The sequence below is a fragment of the Corapipo altera genome, unplaced genomic scaffold, assembly GCF_003945725.1.
Source record: "Corapipo altera isolate COAL_440 unplaced genomic scaffold, ASM394572v1 64, whole genome shotgun sequence".
In the NCBI taxonomy this organism is placed as follows: Eukaryota; Metazoa; Chordata; class Aves; order Passeriformes; family Pipridae; genus Corapipo; species Corapipo altera.
This window is the reverse complement of record NW_020884893.1, coordinates 8,261,613-8,280,577: the sequence shown is the minus strand read 5'-3', so window position 1 is coordinate 8,280,577 and position 18,965 is coordinate 8,261,613. Positions and strand designations below refer to the sequence as shown.

Below are 18,965 nucleotides of genomic sequence, written 5' to 3'. Positions count from 1 at the left end.
GCGCCGGGGTGATTTACTGGTGCCTAAAACTGATTAAAAAAAAAAAAAAGAAAAAGGAAAAAAAGAGTAGTTTTCAAGTAATAAGTTTGTGCTTATAAAATACAACTAAAAAAAAAAAAAAGAAAATCGTTCTGTGAGAAGAGTCCCGGCGGCTCGGTGGCGATGTTGCAAACCAAATCAAACTTCATACGTGCCAAAACCCACCGGTACCTTCAGCCTCTTTCATGTCCAGCTTCAAGAAAAAGGTCCACCCGCGTCCCCCCCTGCACGCCTGCATCCCACCCTGCTGGGGTTTGTGCTGGTTTGGAAGGAATTGTTTCAAACTCCGCCGGGATGAAGTGCTTGGATAAAATGTGCTTATTAATATACATATATTTATGTAGGAATAAACTTCTCAGTGTGCGGAGAGTGTGGACCCTGGCGGGCACGGGTCGGTCCCTGGTGGGCAGGGGTTCCTGCTCCTCCTGACATGTGCATAGATGATAAACAAAGGTCTGGTTGTTCCCTGCGCATCCAGCCTGGATCTGGAGGGTCCCCTTCTTGTCAATAGCTAATGGGCTCCAGGGCTCCTCCAGCCTTAAAAAGGAAATGACAGCAGCTAGGTATTTAATTTCATTTACTTCTCCCGAATTCGCTGTATTTTGGAGCATTAGCAGCGTGCAGGAAAAGGGCAGACTTCCTGCGAAGTTCTGTTGAATAGTTTGCTGGTGCCAAGGGGGTGAGTCTGGTTAAAACTCTTTGTTTTGGAGTTGGGTACTGTGACGGCGCAGTGTTTTCTGCGCGGGGGACGGCACTGGGCTGAAGGTGGGAGAGGAAAACTGGGAACCTGCTAGTTTTGAAACGATAACCATCGGCCTCAAACTGAAGGGGAAGAGGGTGGGAATGCACCCCGGTGAACTCTGAGTGGCACAATCAGAAGATGCGGGTGGAAGATCTGACTCGTAGTTAAACAAAATGCAGAATGGAAGTGGGGGGGTTTTCGTGCACAAAGCGTCTTGCTTGGCATATTTATGAGCGAGCTGAATGGCTGGGGAGTGTGTTTAGTCTCCTGGATTATTTCTTTTGATTTTTCACCCGTGATCACAGAAGAAAGAAGCTGTACCCTGTATTACATTAGAAATTGGCATCTCAACACTCACTGTCTCTTAAACCCATCACTATGTCATCCTGCTTTAAGGCACACACTCAACACACTGGGGTAAAAAAAATAAAAATAAAAAAGAGAAGAAGCCAGGAGCTGCTGGTGCTGTTCTGCTTTCTGACAAGCGTGGGAGTTTTCTTGTATCCAAGATACAGGGACAAAGAACCCCCAGCATTTTATTTTCCTTAGGACCCTCCTCCTTGAAGAAAAGAATCAGCTTGGCTCATTCTTAAGCAAGTTTGGATGCCTCAGCCCTAGCAATTTCCCATGGCACTTGCTGGGTGAATTGGTAGAGCTGGAAAAATGTGAACTATGGTGAGGGAATTTCTGGAGCTGCACTCTGGTGGGGGTGAGGTCAGGAGATCCTGGCCAGTTCCCAGCAAGTGCTTGGGTGAGGGTGAGATTCAGCATGGTGCTTTTTTATTTTATTTTATTAAGCAAAGTTTGTCTGTAAATCATCACATCACTCCCACATCCGCACAGCCGAGTGACGTGCAGGACTCGCTGCTGCTCAGGGTGGGCTCTGCTGAGACAAAACACTGAAGTGATCAGGCCAAGATCATCAATAAATTATAATGACGTGAACTTCCTTTGTTCCTCTCATGTCTCTGCTCGGCTTCATTTGATACTTTGAACCCTTCACAGTCTTCCCTGTTTGTTGCCAAGCTCCATGTCTCCCGCTACTGAAGTTCCAGGGGTGAAATCCTGTCTCTTCTGTGGACGTTTTGCCTCTGACTTAAATGGGGAGAGGATTTCAGTGCTGGGATCTCCCACTTCAGTTCTGCAGCACACCCCTGAGTTCCACTGCCTGTTCTCATGTCTGTTCCTCAGAGCTTCACTGAGGCTTTTTATAATTCCTGAATGAAAACCTGAAACAACCCCTCCAAAAACTCAAATTAGAGATTTGAGTTGCAATTCTTCACAGAAATTGCTTTATTATTAGGTGCAGGCAGTTGAGTGAGTGTGTGGGGAAGTGTTTGCACACTGCAGTCTAAATGTTTTCCTGGGGGGAAAGAAAAAAGGCAGAAAACAAACATATTCATCATTGCAGTGTGTGTTCCCAAAGAAAAAGTTTGTGATCCAGCCGGAGAGCAGAACAACAACGTGTGAATTCAGGGAGCTGCTACACAATGCGAATACCAACGAGATCCTCAGCCCCCCACGGGCTGAGCCTCCTGGCGCAGAGAGGAGGAGGAGAGCGTATGCATCTGTCTGAAGAAAATCAGGGCTGACTCCCCAGCGGTTTGCTAATCAAGGGGGGAGGGAAGGCTGTAGTTTGAATAAATAATTTGCCGTGTTCCAATTTTAGGTTATTGTTTCCATTGAGCGTCCACGTTAGGCTCGTGCTTTGACGATCGGTCCGGCAGGGAAGCTGCAAGAAGGTTCTGGCTCTCCCTCCCTCTGGTCCTGGTGTGCAGAGCTGTCCCTAATCCTTCCCTTTTTTTCTAGTCCATTCCTACCTCCAGCAGAATTTTGGGTGAAAGTTGACCCAGATTAGGGCCACCCTGCAAACAGGCTTATCCTCAGCTGTGGATGACGTGGAGTCAGCAAGGTGATGGGGTGTTTTCCCAGAGTTTGTCACCTCCCCATTCTCACTTTGCCTGAACACCTCTGCCATCCAGGTGCTGGTGTTACCTACAGCAGATCACCAGCCCTTCCTCATCCCTCCCAGGCTTTGGGCAGATGTATATTGAGAGCAAAGCTTAAATGAGCCCTAGGCCTCCCCAAGAAATAATCGTGACTCTCTCAGGGAGCCTTCTGTAGTGAGTTAAGAAATATCCCTTACAGAAACTAAGGTTGAAAAAGGTTTGCCAAGGGCAGGGTTTCCGAACCTGAGTGGTATGACAGACTGTTGTACCCAGCAGGACTGTGGACTGGGTGGCTCGTGGTGAGAAACCACAAACCAGGGCTGGGTCTCAGGCAGGGAGGTATTAAATAATCATTGATTTGCTTCTTTTCTCTCTGCCAGTGTGAGATTGCACCCAAACGGTGTATTTTCTGGAGCAGTAAGTGATTGTGCACCGGAGGCACTATGTGAATTTATTTCCACTGAGCATGGAAAAACTCCCTCCCTCCCCGTGCCCTGTCCCAATAAATCAAACAACTGTAGTTTCTTTACATTCTGTCCGTGGATTGAGAGCTCAGATGCCAAGCAAAGCCTGGAGACAATTTTACAGATACATTATAAATCCCCCTAGAATAACAGCTTCTAATGGAAAAAGTGACTAATACTTCAAATGAGCACAGAACAAGGCGCCCTGGGACGGGGCTGCACATCGAGACTAACCAAAAGTAACTATATACCTTTATTTATTTATTTTCTTCTGCTCTCTTTCTGCCTCGCTCCTTTCTCAGTGATTCCTTTTTAATCTCTTACAGAAGGGGGTGACCAGTTCTGGAAGCCATTTGAAACCAGCACAGATCCTTCTCTAACTACTCTCTTGTAGTTAAAGCAATCGTGTTGGTTTGATCGAGACATGAAGTGATGCAGAGCACATGGGGGGTGAGGGCAGAAGGCAGGATGTGGGCAAACAAAAAAGTGTGAGTTAGAATAGGTGGACTAGTTCAAATAGGTGGAATAGAGGGATGTTTTACAAGGGCATGTAGTGGTAGGACAAGAGGGAATGGCTTTAATTTGAAAGAGAGTGAGTTTAGACTGGTTACTGGTAAGAAATTCTTTCCTGTGAGGGTGGTGAGGCCCTGGCACAGGTTTGCCCAGAGAAGCTGTGGCTGCCCCATCCCTGCAAGTGTTTTAGGGCAGGTTGGACAAAGCTGGAGCAACTTGGCCTAGTGGAAGGTGTACCTGGCCATGGCAGGGGGGTTGGAAAAAGAAGAACTTTAAGGTCCCTTCCAACCCAAACCCAAAAATGGTTCTGTGCCTCGACTGATCAGCGCACGTGGGCTGCAAGAGGGAGGGTGGCAGAGCATCTTCCTGCCCAGGGTAACGGGCAAGCAGGATTGTGGTGTCTGGGGACTGTAGGGCTGACTTGCTTGGCTTTCTCCTCTACCCCAGGGATATTTTGAACTGGAGGCTGAGTGAGGAGAGCAGGACCCATCCTCTGCAGCTGCCTCTGGAGCTGGGGCAGACTCTGCCTCTCCTGAGGGAGCTGTGAGCCCGCACAGCTGCGGTTTGGCTGAGCACAAAGCCTTGGAGGGAAGAGCAGGTGCAAGGGGAAACACAGCATCCCTTTGCTCATCACGCTGCTCAAGACCCCTCCAAAATTACCTTGTGCTCTCCCCAGCTGTTTATCTTCTCCATGGTTTGTGCTTAAATTATAATCCCTCTAGGGAAGGGGCTATCTTTCGTGGATATGCACAGCACCAAGCACTGTGATGGCTCAAACCTTTCCTGAAGTCCTTGAACAATACTCCAGGCTAAATAATAACGTAAGTCTGAAGAGTACGTTTGACAGATGCTGTCTTCTCCGTGTCTGTTCCAGACAAAGGAAAATTAAAGCTGTGCCAATAATAGAGCTTGTCAGCATTTTCCACTGAAGCTGACTTTCAGTAGAAACCTGGGGATTTGACTAAATGAATATTTTCATGAGAAGTATCTGCTTTCCATAGACAATCCTGAGTTTTTCTCCCAAGTTTTGGCCAGAATATTTTGGCGAAAAATCAAAAATGTGCTGGCAAATGTTTGCTGTGCTGGCAAACATTTTTAATTTTAGAGCAGTGGAGATTTTCTTACAAAAAGATGAATTTTTGCGTGAGATTTTTCTTTTTTTTTTTTTCCACTTTTTTCCTGAGCAGCTGGAGTAAGTACACTGCAGCAAAAGGGAGGAGCAGCTTGGGGTCTGTGTTTCAACTGTGCCCCGTTGCAGATCCCCCAGCTGCCCACATCCGCGTTTCCCATCGCGGTGGTGGAGATTGCAGATGACTCACAGGAACTGTCCTCTAACCAAACCCATTCAGACCAGGAATGAAATTTGGCCAAAGCCAAGCCAAAAAACAACTGAGGGCAGGGTGGTGTTGAAGTCAACTCTCCCTGGAGAAGCAGGGTTTTGTTTCAGCTGACACAGGATGTTTGTTGACCACTCTCTGACTTCTCCCGGCCACTCTCTGCTCCTTTGCCTTCCCCTTTTTCCTCTTTCCAAGCACCAGAGCCCTACAAGAAGAGAAGGAGCTGGTTTTCCCCGAGGGGACCCTCTCCCCCTGGCTGGTGTGGGGTTAAGGGAGCTGACGTTGCTCCATTGTGTGCTAATAATATATGGAAACTCGGATCATTTTGGCTGGGGTGCAAAATGGAGCTTTTCCAAGAATCTGCGCCAGGGGCCCAAAAGTATGAACTCTTGGAGAACAAACTGGATAACAAAGGCCAGATTGTGATCGCTTTTCCTCCAGGAAAACCCTGGACTAGCCCGTTGCTTTTTGAGCACTTAAGAAAACGCGTATGATCTAACGAGCAGCAAGTGCCCCAGCTGTAGCATTCCCTTTCCCATTAACAAAACATTGGGTCTGAGGTCAGTAGGATTGAACTTTTCTTTCTTATTAAAAAAAAAAAAAAAAAAAAAAAAAACCACAACAACAAAACCCAGGGATAATTTGTGATTTAATGTCCTTATGCTTGTGGAGTTCCCTTTGTCCCCACTCCTTCTGGGCTGCAGTAGATGTGATGAGCACACCCAACTGCACAGGTTGTGTCTCTGTGTTTAAGTTTTGTAGAAAGAGAGTTTTTCAACCCAGTGAAAATTTTTGTTTCAAAAGCAGTATATTTTTCTCCCCCTCTCTATGTTCAGAACAGGAGGAGGGAAAAAATTACATTTCTGCACAAAAAAAAATGAAAATACTCCGGCATTTGGCAATGTTTGCTGAAAATGATGGGTGTTTATTGTGCCAAAGCCCAAATATTTTGAACTTTTACAGAAGCTTGAAAACACTTCCAAAAATGATTGAAAAATCTCTCTAAAAACAAGTTGGTTTGTTGGTTATTTTCATTGGAGTTGTGCACTCTGGACATTCTCATCTTCCAAATATCTCTGACATCATGATGTCTCCCCCAAACCCAGCTCATAGTGAGGTTTAAGGGGAAAAGTCCTGGAAGAGAAAGCACAGGTTTAGGTGTTGCTGCAGGGTGGTGCTGTGTTGTAGTGACTCATCTGCTCCCAAGCCAGTGGGTTTGGGTATTTTTGTTGTGGAAGGAAACTCAGTGAATAAATGTGCTGTGGAAACGTGAATCTGAGATATTTTGTAATCATTCCAGAGTCATAATATTACCTTAAAGTTCATGAGATTTCAGAATAATAATGAACAACTTCTGCTTTGCTTATTTATTTGTAAGTGTCAGAATTTTGTCTTCTTGCAAGCAGTAATAGTAGGGATGGCAAAAATAAGGATTAATAGTAGTAAAAAGTAGGGAATCAGTAGTAGTAGAGTAATAATAGGGAAGTAGGTAGTAATAGTGGGGAGGAGAAAAACTAAACTGATTGAAATATCTGGCAGAAATCTCTGAGATGGCGCTTCAGCAGAAGTGCTGTTTCTCACCAGCAGGTTGGAACTGTGTCTCACATTGAACACAGAAAAGTCAATGTTGGTGTTGCTCTGGCTCCTCCTGGCTTATCCGAGCCCTGAGCCCCCATCTGAGAGTCCTTGTGAAGAACTGAAGTTTTATTTAGCTCAGAGGCTTCGCAGACTAGAGAAGAGCGAGCAGCAGCTTTCTGCTGGGGCAAGATCAATATCTCCTCCCTTGACTTTGCTGTAGCTCATTAACATCAACTGTCTTTTCCAAGGGCTGCTTTTTGGTCTATTTTCCACAAGGACTTAATTGCTGTTTTCTTGGTGTCTGTGGCTCATTCTCGGCACAGCTGCTTCTGTGTCAGGACATTAGACAAAAATATGTTGTTTATCAGGGAAACGCACGTCCCAGATTTTCTCTCAAAGGTGAGGATTCTTGGAAATTAGGAGCACAGCTTTTCTGATCCCCCTCCCCCCATCGTCCTGGGTGCTGTTTGGTCGAATCTAGGTTTAGTAATTGAGATGTCAGATTCCCTGACACCTCTCAGCTGAAAGGATGATGGTGTGGAAGGAGTGACCTCCGCTGCCATCTGCCTGGGCTTAATGAAAATATACTGTGGGAATCGAGGAAACAGCTTGTCTTCATCACCTGCTCGAGGAAGGCAGACATCAGGAGCTGCTGTCCCTGAGCCAGCTTCCTTTGCCACCTTTCAGCACTGGCCAGCCCTGCAGGCAGGTTCCCACCTGCTCCCTGGGCTCTCTCAGGCCAGCAAAATATCACTTTGCTTCCCCCTTTTCTTTCTTTTTGCTCCATTTTTTTTCCTCCAATGCTCGAAACTCAAGAAAAGCAGGATCATCATCATATTTTTTCTGCACCAATGGAGCAAACACACAGATGTCCACCCAGGCCCTGATGTTCAGAAGTGTGGGAGCACAAGTTGCCCTCCCTGTTTCAGCTTCAGACCATCTCACTGCACAGTGATGGGTCAGGGCTCAGTGTGTGTGTGTAGGACCAGCTTTCAGGCCCTTTCTGCACTTGGGGGCAGCCCCTTACACAGACTTGCTCCCCATTGTGTTACCCTCAGAGCAGACAAGAACACAGCTGAAGGTCCCACTGATGAGATCCCTGGAGATGGAATGCCTGGAACATCCTCATCCCAGCTTGCTCCGCCTCACACCCCCCAGAGCTGCCCACGAGCTCGGTCTCCAGGACTAGGAGGACAATGCTCTGTGACACAATCTCTTTCCTCAGCACAGTTCTCCAACTCTCTTTCTATGTAATTGTGCCATCCCTGAGTGACCTGGGACATCACTGACCTAAGGTCAGAATGACAGAAGACAGACTCTGCCCTTCATGAGTGAGCCCTTGGGCACTCAGACACCTGGTCAAAGGTGTGAAAGGACAAGAATTGAACATCACTGAAGACAGTTGGATTTCACTTCTCCTGGAGTCCTAAATGCACTTAATAAAAAATGAATCCAGGTGCTCAGAGGAATACACAAAGCAAATGTACAAAGCCTGGGAAGATGTCTCCTGTGACACATCTCTGGGGAACAGGGACCTGTCTTGTGTCTGTGGTGACCCTGACAACAGCCTTGGACCCATTAAAGCAGTTGGTGCTGATTTATGTTTTCCAAGAGCTGTTCTCTGAGGATGGTTCATCTGTGAGCACCGTTTCATCTGAACAGGGAAGGTGAGATAGAGGACACCAAAGAAGAGGATGGAGCATTTTACTATCCACATACAACTTATAAAATATTGAGTGTAGCCTTGCATGGAGTGCTGTGTGTGGTGTGCTCATCCATCATGGATAAACAGCCTCACCACAATTAACAGTTTGTCACTGTCTCCCTTCAGCTCCACCCGAAAATTACCTCTCTAGCAACCAGAGCTCAATCTCAGTACCAGCATGGTTGACCTACCTGGAGATCAGAAGGAATCTAAATCCCAGCCTTACTCAGGTTTGTTCATATTTAGGAGGTTTGTGCATTATTCTACAGTACTACAAGAGCATTGCCCTGCACGTTACAAATGTCTTCTTTATGTTGGGTTCTACTCTAAGGCCTACAAGCAAAACTTCTCCCCTGCTCAGCAGATGGATGGGCTTTTTGTGGAGGGAATGTGGCAGGGTCTTTGCTTAATATTTCTGCTATGGTCCCGATACTCAGGAGTGCCTGTGGGACTTGGGGGCATCCTTTCCTCTGTTCAGAGCTGCTGGACCCTTGATACTCCGTTAAGAGTGAAACAGTCCCACTTTGGTGGAAGCACCACATCCAAAAGACCTGCTCCAAGGACCAGGGCCTACACAACAGCACTTAAAACAGACTTTTCTGCTTCCCTGAGAAGGAATTACTGAGTGAAGCTGGATGGAGGAAAAACTCCTCTTGAAGCAAAGACCCACCTCAACAGGACAAGAAAGAGCTGGCCTGGCCTGGCCAGTTTGGACCTTCATTTAGGGACCTTGAAAGAGGCACAGACCACAAATACGTGCTTCCCAGCTCACAGGTTCGCTGAGATAAGGTCCAGGCCCAGGAGCTGATTAACCTTGTGGAGAATGACCAAGACCTGAGTCCTGAGCCTTGGGCAGACTCCCAGAAACTCCCCAGTACCGAAAACACCTTCGAGGTTCTGGGCCAAACACCTCCTGTTTTGCAGAGCAAAACAACTTCTCCCGCAGCTCTTCCCTGGAGGATGGTTTGAAGGCTGGGCATTTAGATAACTTGCATGAATATTGGAACTATTGGTTGCTTTGCCAAATCAGACCCAGTTCCTAATTCCCCATGGCTACTGGTAATCCGTTAGCAGCAGGTTTCCATGTGGGAGATGGGAATGGGCTCTGACAGGCGTCTGGCATCCCTGGCTCCAGAGACAACACACTTTTTGTGATATCATTGTGGGAAAGGCAATACACCTGCTTAGATTGTATATGTACAGAATTAGGGGAGAAATCTGATTATCCTAATTACTCAGAAATGCTAAATATGTGCAGAATACCGTTTGGCTAATTAGCCTGGGAGATTGCTGGCTGTTCAGCAGGGAGTAGAGCGGGTGCTGGGAGAAGTGTGATGGGAGTTCACAGGCTGTTATGTGCCCTTTACTGTCTGAGCATGTGGAGAGAAGTGAGCATGAGCGATTGGGGATGTGATTGCCAGCCTTAAAACAAATTAAAAAGCTGGGAAAGGGCAATTCTTTTTCAAATGTCTGGCACTTCTTAAGATTTTGGGTCTTCAAGTTTCCCATCTCATCATTTTGAGCTGAGACATCCAAGGGAAAGAGAGGTCTGCCTCTCTGCAAAGAGCTGGTGAGAGCCCCTGCATGGCACCTTCTCAGAAGGATCTGTTCTTCCCCTTATCCTGCCTTGTGCTGACACAGGCAGAGTCTCAAATGCTCTTGAAGCCTGAGGAGATCATGATGTAGTTGGTTCTGTGATTGCTGCTGCTTTGTTTTCATTTAATAGGCTTGTTTGCACACAGAAGAAGTCTTCTGGCCCAAATCTGACCTGCTTTTCCCAGAGGTACAGAGGAAGTCAGGCAGGTGCTAGGCAGGGTGGAAGGTGGTTCATGCTGAGTACTTCTCAAGGTTTTAGTCCCCAGATGTCTAGATCCAGAGAACCAGGCTGCTGCTTTCAGCTCCACGCTGGACAGAGATCCACCAAGAAAACCATGACAGGATGGGAGGGCTGCAGGGAGGTTGGGACAGCAGGTGTGCACAGCTCAGTGTGTCCTTGGGTCTACACAGCTCTGCCATCAGACCACAGCCAAACCCCAGATCTTCTGGATATAATCAGTGCCCAAAGTGCACATTCATCCATCCACAGCCCACCCTTATAGCTGGGCTTCCTCATGTCTTTAAATAACCCTGCATAGCTTTTATTCCTGACCTAGCCAGAGACTAGTGTCTACCTCCAGCTCTTCTGGAAAGGTTAACCTTCCTGCTCCTGTGAGCTCGGGATCAGTCCTGCTGTCAGTTGAACACAGCATTAGCTGGGCAGTTAGCTGGGAGAAGCTACAGCATTTGGGCTTCCAGGGCTGCCACTGAAACAACTTAAAGCTGAATTGTGTGACAGTGTGAAAGAATAGATAGGGTGATATAAAAACTCTGCCATAGCTTCAGACAAAAAAGACTGTGTCTCCCTTCTGATGAATAATGGCTCTTTGTTTTATTCCTTAGATGGCAGGGCTGTTAGAACTGCTGAGAACTATCCCAGTGTTAAATATATGGCTGTGTAATAAAGGCTCTGCAATCTATGAACTGGGACTGAATGGATACTTGAGTGAATCATTTAAAGTACGATGAATTTCTGAAGCAGCTCACAGTGACAGGAGGTGGAGGGGCAGTAAACTCCTCTGCAGATCACTCAGCCAAAGGATGTTTTCCTTGCACGAGACGTATCCCAGGTTTCATGGCTGCCAAGTTTTCCTCATGGAGGCTCCCTTGGCCGTGTAAAGTTCCTCGCTCACAGTTTTGGACACTAACCTGCAAACAAGTTTCAATCTGCATTTCAGATGGAGCTCCAGGGTTCAGTGGTGAGATACTGTGCGTTTTTTCTAGCAGAAATCCTGGAAACTCAACCCTAGCAGACTCAAAAGAATGGAGCAGTAAATCCCATGTTCAGCTGTTGCCCAGGCTGAGAGCTCAATGGGGTTTTTTTGGACCCCATCAGAAATAGGGATGGAGCCTGCTATGATGAGGAGGAAAGTGCTGCTTCTCCTGCTGCAGTGTCACCATGCTGGTGGAAGAGGTGATGCACAGATATTGTTATAACTGTCTGGAGTCACCTCAGAGTCTTGCCAGATCAAACTTCCTTGAAATTACTTAATGGAGCAGCAAGAATTTGAATTTCCATAATGTGGATTAGCACTTTTCTATTTTAGCTAATCCTTGCAGTCAGACCTGCAAGCAAGAAGATCAAAAGACTTGAAAAAAAAATGGTCAGAAAGTCTTGAGTAGGAACAAACCAAAGATGTCATCGTTCCAGGGATGAGGAATCATCTCGCACCTCCAAGGGGTGATAGCAGCAGGGAGGAAGGGTGATGTGTGGATGAAGGTTTGGTGTCACAAGCTAATAGAGGGCAAGTTTTTGTCCCCTTCCATGGCTGGAGGAGATGCAAGAGTCCATGAGTGCCCTGTGGGTGAGCTGCTGCCTGGGGGTTGGGGTTCAGCCCCTGCAGGATCACCAGGATCTTGCCCTGTGGAGACACAACCACTAAAGATTTGCTGCAAGTGAACTTTGTTCTTCAGAGCTGCTGAAGCGGCATCTATTGACCAGCCTCTATTTTAAAAGGGGGAGAAGGAAAAGAGAAATTCAGCTTTGCTGTTGAATAAACCATGAGCCATTGAGGAGCTGCAAGTCAGCAGGGGAGGGGCAGGGGCAGCACAGAAATAAGGGGACACAAATGTCATGCGAAAAATGAAGCACAGGAGGGGCCTGGCCATTGTGTGACACTCCTGGAAACTTACTTGGAGAGTTGGTTGGTGGGAGGCCAAAAGATGTATACAATGAAAGAGAGACACTCGACTGGACTGAAAATGCAAACAAATTGGGTAGCACAACGGAGGAGATAAATTATGCTCATAAAATAAACAATGGCTGAGCGACACTGGATAAATAGTTACGTATAATAACACCACTGTTTGTCCCAGCCACCCTAATTGGGAGGCTGGGCAGCATCCGATGAAAACTCTGCGTTGCACATTTTCCTCTTCTAATGAGGAAGATTTTCCCTCCCCCCTGGAAGCCTCCCCCCAGTCCCATTTAGCAGCAGACTGAAAGGCCTGGTTTCATTCCACTTTCCCACAGCAAACTCATCCTGGCAGGAGCTGCATTAAGGAGGACAAGTAGAAAATGATAATAAATTGAGGGGTTGCTCTTATTTCACCTTGTGACAAATCTATCCAGTGGGTGACTCAGGGAGGGTGATAAGAGCATGGACCGGGCTGCCGCTTTCCTTTTGGTGCTTGGTCATGTGGAAAATAACCCCATTCTAGCCCTCACTCAAAAGGGCTTTCCTTTAAAAATAATGCTTTTTAAAAGGCACTGAATCCTTACTTACCCTGTTGGAAAGCCAGCAGCTCGCCTCCATCAAAGTGAACGTCACGGATCTCATTTCATCATCGACTTGGACTGAAGAGCAAAAACAAAGGTTTTTGCACCAAAAGTGAGATGGTCAATGCTATCAGTACAAATGGGAGACCTTGTTAAACCTTAGCATTTTTTTAGCATGATTCTGTATTGCTAATAGATCCCCAATGAGAATCTGTGGTTTCACTGAACTCCTCTCAGGTAGAGAAGAAAACTCAGTAGTGGAGGGGACAGTGACCATGAGAAAACCACAGGCTTAGTGACTTCCCCCACAGCCACTGTCATGCTGTGAGTCCAACTCTCCACCCCAGAGCCCTGATTTCCAGCACTCAGACTGATTTGTAGCAGAGTTGTGCTCTTACCTTTCAATGACTGCCCAGAGCAGATTGCAGTTCCCAAGCTACTTTGTCACCCCATGAGAGAGGCTGATCTTCAGCCTCAAATTGTGTCTAAACTTTTTGCCTCCTCCATCCTCAGATATTCACTCCATTAATCCCTTGGAGCACTTTGTGTGTCTCCGTTTTCTTGCTTTTATTGACTTAAGAGAAATAGAGCTGGATCTCTGCTCTCCAGCTTGTGTTGCTTGTGGGGAGGTTACAGCTGAGGAAGAAGCCCAGGAGGTGGTCAGCCTTCCTCACCTCTGTAAGCAGCAGGCACTGCATTGCTGGGGCCGTGCCCAGCGTGCTGGTGACTCCTGAGAGGGGGGTGACAGCTCATAAATCATCTTTGATCATATAAAATTGACTTTGCCTCCTAAAATGGCTGGAAAGCTGAAATATCCCTAGTTTACATGTCTTGAGGGAGGCAAGGGAAGCTAACATTTTTTACCTGTAACTACTAAGGTAATTATTCAATTACTTAAGTAGGACTGATTTTCTTCCAGAGAAGCAATCAGAAGATGAAAATCAATAGTGATTGATTTATTTTCTGCCCACTTCATAGAACAAGATTGTTTGTGGGGATTGTGGTTATTGAAAAATTCCTGCAATGCCCCAAAAGCCTCCAACAGTCCCTGCTTTGAACAAAATAGTTGTTTTCCTGTTTGTTCCAATTTAAAACTCTTCCTGTCAAAAGCATTTCACTGGAACCAGAAGCTGAGCTGCTAAATGTTTTTCTTGTCCAAAATACTACTTTCTTCCCAGTTCTTTTTCAGTTCATGCTCTGATGACAGGCCTGGAAGTTTCCTGGTACATTCATTAGGGGAGAGTTGTGCAGTATTTATCCACTGACATTTATTTTTCTGCTGAAAAAAATGGCTGCATGGTTTTTCAACTGTAGTTTTTCAAAGGAAGTTTTTCTTTTGTCCTTTTTTTAACTGAAATAAGCACATTTTTATGTTTCAGTTGGGTTTTTTTGGGCAAAGCACAAACATCAGTGTTACTAGTAGTGATTAAAACTCAGCTGTCACTTTATACGATGATAGCGTGGATGAAATGCAAACAAACAACTTTGCCTGTTTGCAGCCCAACTCCTAAAATACCTCCAGCTGCTCATTTGCCTGAAAACTTTCTGCATATTGCCACAACTTGCAAAAGTCTCCTGGGGAGGTTTTGATATATAAAGCCAATATTCACAGTACTCATCTGCTCTGTCCTGAATTCCCAGCTGCTTGTCAGACCAAAGTTACGTCCCCTGGCCGCAGAGGGTGAGGTGGGATTGGCAGTGGAGGTGGGCAGGAGGGGGGTCTGGCTCAGCATCCATTGCTGGGCATTGCATGGAGTTGTTCAGAGCATCACTAGGGATGAATTTGGAGGGATGCGAGTTCACCTCCCTGTTGAGAATGTGACAGTGGTGGGAAAGGTGAGAGCTTTGGGCTGATGCTGTAACCATGACAGGAGGCTCCCAACCTAAAATGCCACCTCTTTTTGGCACCACAGGGCAGGTGGGCATCCAGAAAAACACTTTTGCAGTGCAGATGTGGTTTGTCCCAATGCAGGATGATCAGCATGAAATATTCCTGAAGATTTTACAAATATGACCCAAGTCTCCAACTATCCTCTGTGTAAAATGAGGGTGTTATTCCTAATTTCACTATATAGATGGAAAGACAGTTAACAACTTTGCTGATGGGCTTTACCTGAAGGAGCAGGAGCAGAATCAACCCCAGGAGACTCATCCATGTTTGGGATAACACTGGTTTGTGCTGCCATGTGTGAGAGCCAGGCTGGGTGTCAGCGCATCAATTCCCAGATGTCTCCCTGTTGTTCCCATGGGATCTTTTCTCCTGCTCTGTCAAACCCAGAGTTTACAGAGCCCTTCAGCACATGACTGCAGCTGGACTCAAGCCAGCTGATGCTCCAGACCTTCAGTCAGTGAGGGCTTCTGTGTCTCCCAAGGAGCTGCTGCTCATGACATTACAAGGGGGCAGAAAGCATCACGTGGAGCTGATGGCAGGTGGGAAGGAAAAGCTGTAAAATAATGGTAAATGCATCTCTTTGGCTTCACGTGTTATCTCTTCCTGGCCCCCACAACTTCACAGCTAGGTATTAGGAAGCAGAAGTGCTAAGAGCACTTCTCTGTGTCCTGGTGGGGGTGAGAAAGCCTTGCTTTATGAGAAAGGGCCCATTTGTATGGTAATTACCAGTGGAATTTTCTGGGTGGCTGTGCTTTGTCCCCTACTGCTTCAGGCTGGTTTCGATGGGCTTTCCTTCAAGGAGCAAAGTTGCAGCAAGACCATGGCAGATCCCAATTTCCTAGATTATTAATAATAACAATATCATTTTCTCTCTCCCCTGTTTCTCACCCACCCTGTGCTTCCCTTTTAATAAAATTCTCCTCTCTTGCTGTAGACTCTGCAGTGACACCAGCCTGATTTGTAATGTAAATAGGCAGCCCAGTGTAAAGGCGACCTGCAAGAGCACCGCAGGGCTCTAATTATAATTTTCATTAAACTCCTTCTGTTTACGAATATCCAAGCAATCTGGCATTGCAGCAGAAGCAGGAGGAAATTAAAGCAGTGCTACCACTTAGCTCCAGTGTCAGGGAGCAGGGACCCAGCTGTCGAGCAGAAACTGAAGCAGGGCTCCTACAGACAAAGTTTTGAAGAGTTACTTCAGCTTTGGCATCCTTCCTCTCCCGAGCTTTTAGCCCAGTTGCAGGGCTTGCATGTTTTTCCTTCAGAGGATCTGGCTGGTGCAAGTGTTTTACACGTGATCTATTTGTGACCTAATTAAGGGGATCAGCTGCTCGAGCTCCCAGTGCCATGTGCAGGAAGGAGCTGGGGGAGAGCGGGCGCTGAGCCGGCTGGAGAGGGACAGGGAGGGTGGGGGGTGTGGGGTGGGTGGAGAGGGACCATCGAGCAAAGGGGAGAGCAGGGAGCTTTGTCTAGCAAGGCCCTGGGGGGATTCCACAAAAGTCCAGCAGCACAGAGATCACAGAGATCGTTCATCCCATTTACTGGGAGCATCCTGTGGAGTGAGGGCTGCTCAGACACAGCCCTGTGCAGGGAGTGGGGCTTTGCTGGTTGTGCTACGAGGCCACCAAGAAACTTTCATCCTCGTCTTCTGCTGGATGAGCAAAATGACTTCAAGCGGCTTTCTGTGGGTGTTTTGCCTTCAGAGGGGCATTTTTGTTACTCAGGCCACAGCTGATCCTTCCTGAAGAGAAAGTGCTGCAGGTACCAGCAGTGAATTAGACTGACAGGGGACACCAATGAATTTGTTCATAAAGCCAAAGACAGGGGATGTTCTCAGTGTCACTTGGACACAGTGAGCCTTTCTTGGGCTATGTGTGGACAGGACAGAAGAAAAAGAGTTTCACTCTTTGACCCTGAGGCAAGAGTTATTGCTCCCTTTGGGAAAGTGCCAGTGGTATATTTAAGGCCGCAATTCAGCCCTGGGGTAACCAGTGGCAAAATAAAATTGCAGTTTGCAGTAAGTGCCTATAAAATAGAAAAGATAGCCAGATTTTTGTCTAAACTGGGTGAGTCCAGCTGGTATCTCATGGGCTTTATACACACTGTGAGTTTTGGTCCAACCTCTGATTAATTTTAATTCTTTCTAGTACACTTGAGAGTTTATGGGAATCTCCAAGATGTTCCCAAACTACTGCTCCCACATCCAGGAGACTCCAGAGAGCTGCATCAGGAGGAGACAGGCTGGGCAGTCCTGGCCCAAGCAGTGCTTCAGTGCAGCCTTGAGCCTTCTGAGGCAGCTCCCTCCAGCAGCAGAGGTGGCTCTGTGAGCTAAGCAGAGGATGCTTGGGATAGCAGGTCCAGAGGATATAGGGTATATTCCCTAAATCCAACAACCCATTGATTAATTTTCAAGTATTTTCATTTTTTTCTCTGCATCTCTGTCATGTGAATGAGCCCAAACTTTGGATAGGCTTCGTGGCTGAGCAGAGGCAGGGGTCATGGAATATAATGCCCTGTTGGTAGGGAATAAATCTCTCTATTAGAAAATTAAATTCCTGCTGATCTCCAGCACTGCTCTGCCTCACAGCCTTTATAGAGTTTGGATGGGTTCATAACAGCAGCAGATCTCTGGTGCAAAATGGCTGGTGAGTTAATGCCATGTCTTTAATATATATTATTTCACTCAATGAGGAAATTTGTGCTACTGGTGAGAGTGCTTCCTCCCCGAGTGCTCTCTGCCATGCCAGGATGCTGTCTGGGGGAGCAGCAAGGATGTTTGCCCACGATCATCAGTATGAGATAGGTTAAGATAGACTGGCAAGTCCTTCAACAAGTGAGGGAAAACTGTGAGTGTGGAGCCTGAGCCTGGGATAGAGCTGTGCCTTACGAGGATCTGGGTGATGAAAACGTCAGGCAGTTGTTGAAGAAACTCATTAATTTTTATGTCTGTTGCAAATACAGTCACATCCCCTTCATCCCTGTGCCCCTTCTCTCCATCACAAAGCTGAAACCCCAAAGCTGAGTTGTGAAACTGAGGGAGGAGAAAAATACCGGGGGAAGAGGGAGCAGGGGGGAACATTGTGGGAATAACAGGTTAATTTAATTATCTTTGGGGAATTTAGGATTGAGTGTTGTCGTAGGTTACAAATAAAACAAATTTGTCATTCTCGTCAGGGTCCTTTTTTGCCTGGATCACAAAGGCACCTGCTTATTAATTTAGCCTGATTGCTAAATCTCAGTAATCAGCAATCACAGCAGCGTTCAGTGCTGAGGGACCACCAGGAGACACAGGCACCTCCCTGCATTCCTGAGATCTGAGCCCCAAGGGCAGATGGAATCCAGGAAAACCAAACAGACCAGAGGCTCTGTGGGATGTACAGAGCACAAGCCTCACCAGGCACATGACTGACCTTGATTTGGGAGAAGTTTAGGCACTACAGGGCAATCATTTTACTGAAACATTCCTCCTAGGAAGCTCCCTTTTTCCTGGGAGCTGTATTCTGAGCTCCATTCAGAACACCAGTGCTGGGCAACCTCTTCTCCCCTCTGCAACATTATGTGCAAGCAGCTAATTTACTGTCCTGCTGACCACCCCACTGAGAGGGTTATGGAGCAGGAGAGGGCACTTGTGGATTTGCCATCTGGCAGGGATCAGGGACTGTAGTGCCTTGCTAGAAAAAGTACTGCCAGCTCCTGCTGTTTTGCCAATTCTGTGACACAACCCAACACTTGGAGTAAAAAGGCTTAAGAGGTTTGTGTGGATGTGTGCCTCAGGTTGTTGTTCCAGGGGAGGAGGTTTAGACTGGATGTGAGGAGCAATTCCTTCACCAAGAGGGCTGTCAAGCATTGGAACAGGCTGCCCAGGGCAGTGGTGGAGTCACCATTCCTGGAGGGATTTAAAAGATGTGTGCATGTGGCACTTGCAGATGTGGTTTAGAGGTGGGCTTGGCAGTGCTGAGGGAACAGTTGGACTCTATGATCTTGGAGGCCTTTTCAGCCTAAGTGATCCCATGATTTTATGAATGCTTGTGCATGGCCCATGTCTTCAGCTAAGCAGGACTAGTGGCTTTTTGTGATGTACTTAGAAAACCTCAGTGCTTCTGAAGGCAGAGCCTCAACCCCAGACACAAACAAACAGGCTTCTGCACTGCTGAGTGCCAGTCTCATCCTTATGTTTAGCAGGACTGTGCCTTTCCTGGAATGCTAAGCAGTATTTGGGCATGTGGGACTGAATAATGACATATCTTTGCAGCTAGGACATTTCTGAAAGGCTTTGGCAACAGAAAGCTCAGGGATCAAGGTCACAGCAGTGGAACTCCTGAGAGCATCACTGCCAACACACAGAATGATTCTGGGAGGGGAGAATGCAGAGCTCAGAGGTGCCAGGCCAGGGGGAACGAGGAGATGAGGGCTCAGCACCGGGATGTTTGAC

The 18,965-nt window shown here is 46.9% G+C and overlaps 1 protein-coding gene across 4 annotated transcripts in view; it reads left to right on the top strand.

Annotated features, from left to right (window-relative positions):
• NKAIN4 (sodium/potassium transporting ATPase interacting 4) overlaps positions 1-18,965 on the top strand; it is a 53,238-nt gene that overhangs the window by 498 nt on the left and 33,775 nt on the right. The gene's annotated exons all lie outside the window — the stretch shown is intronic.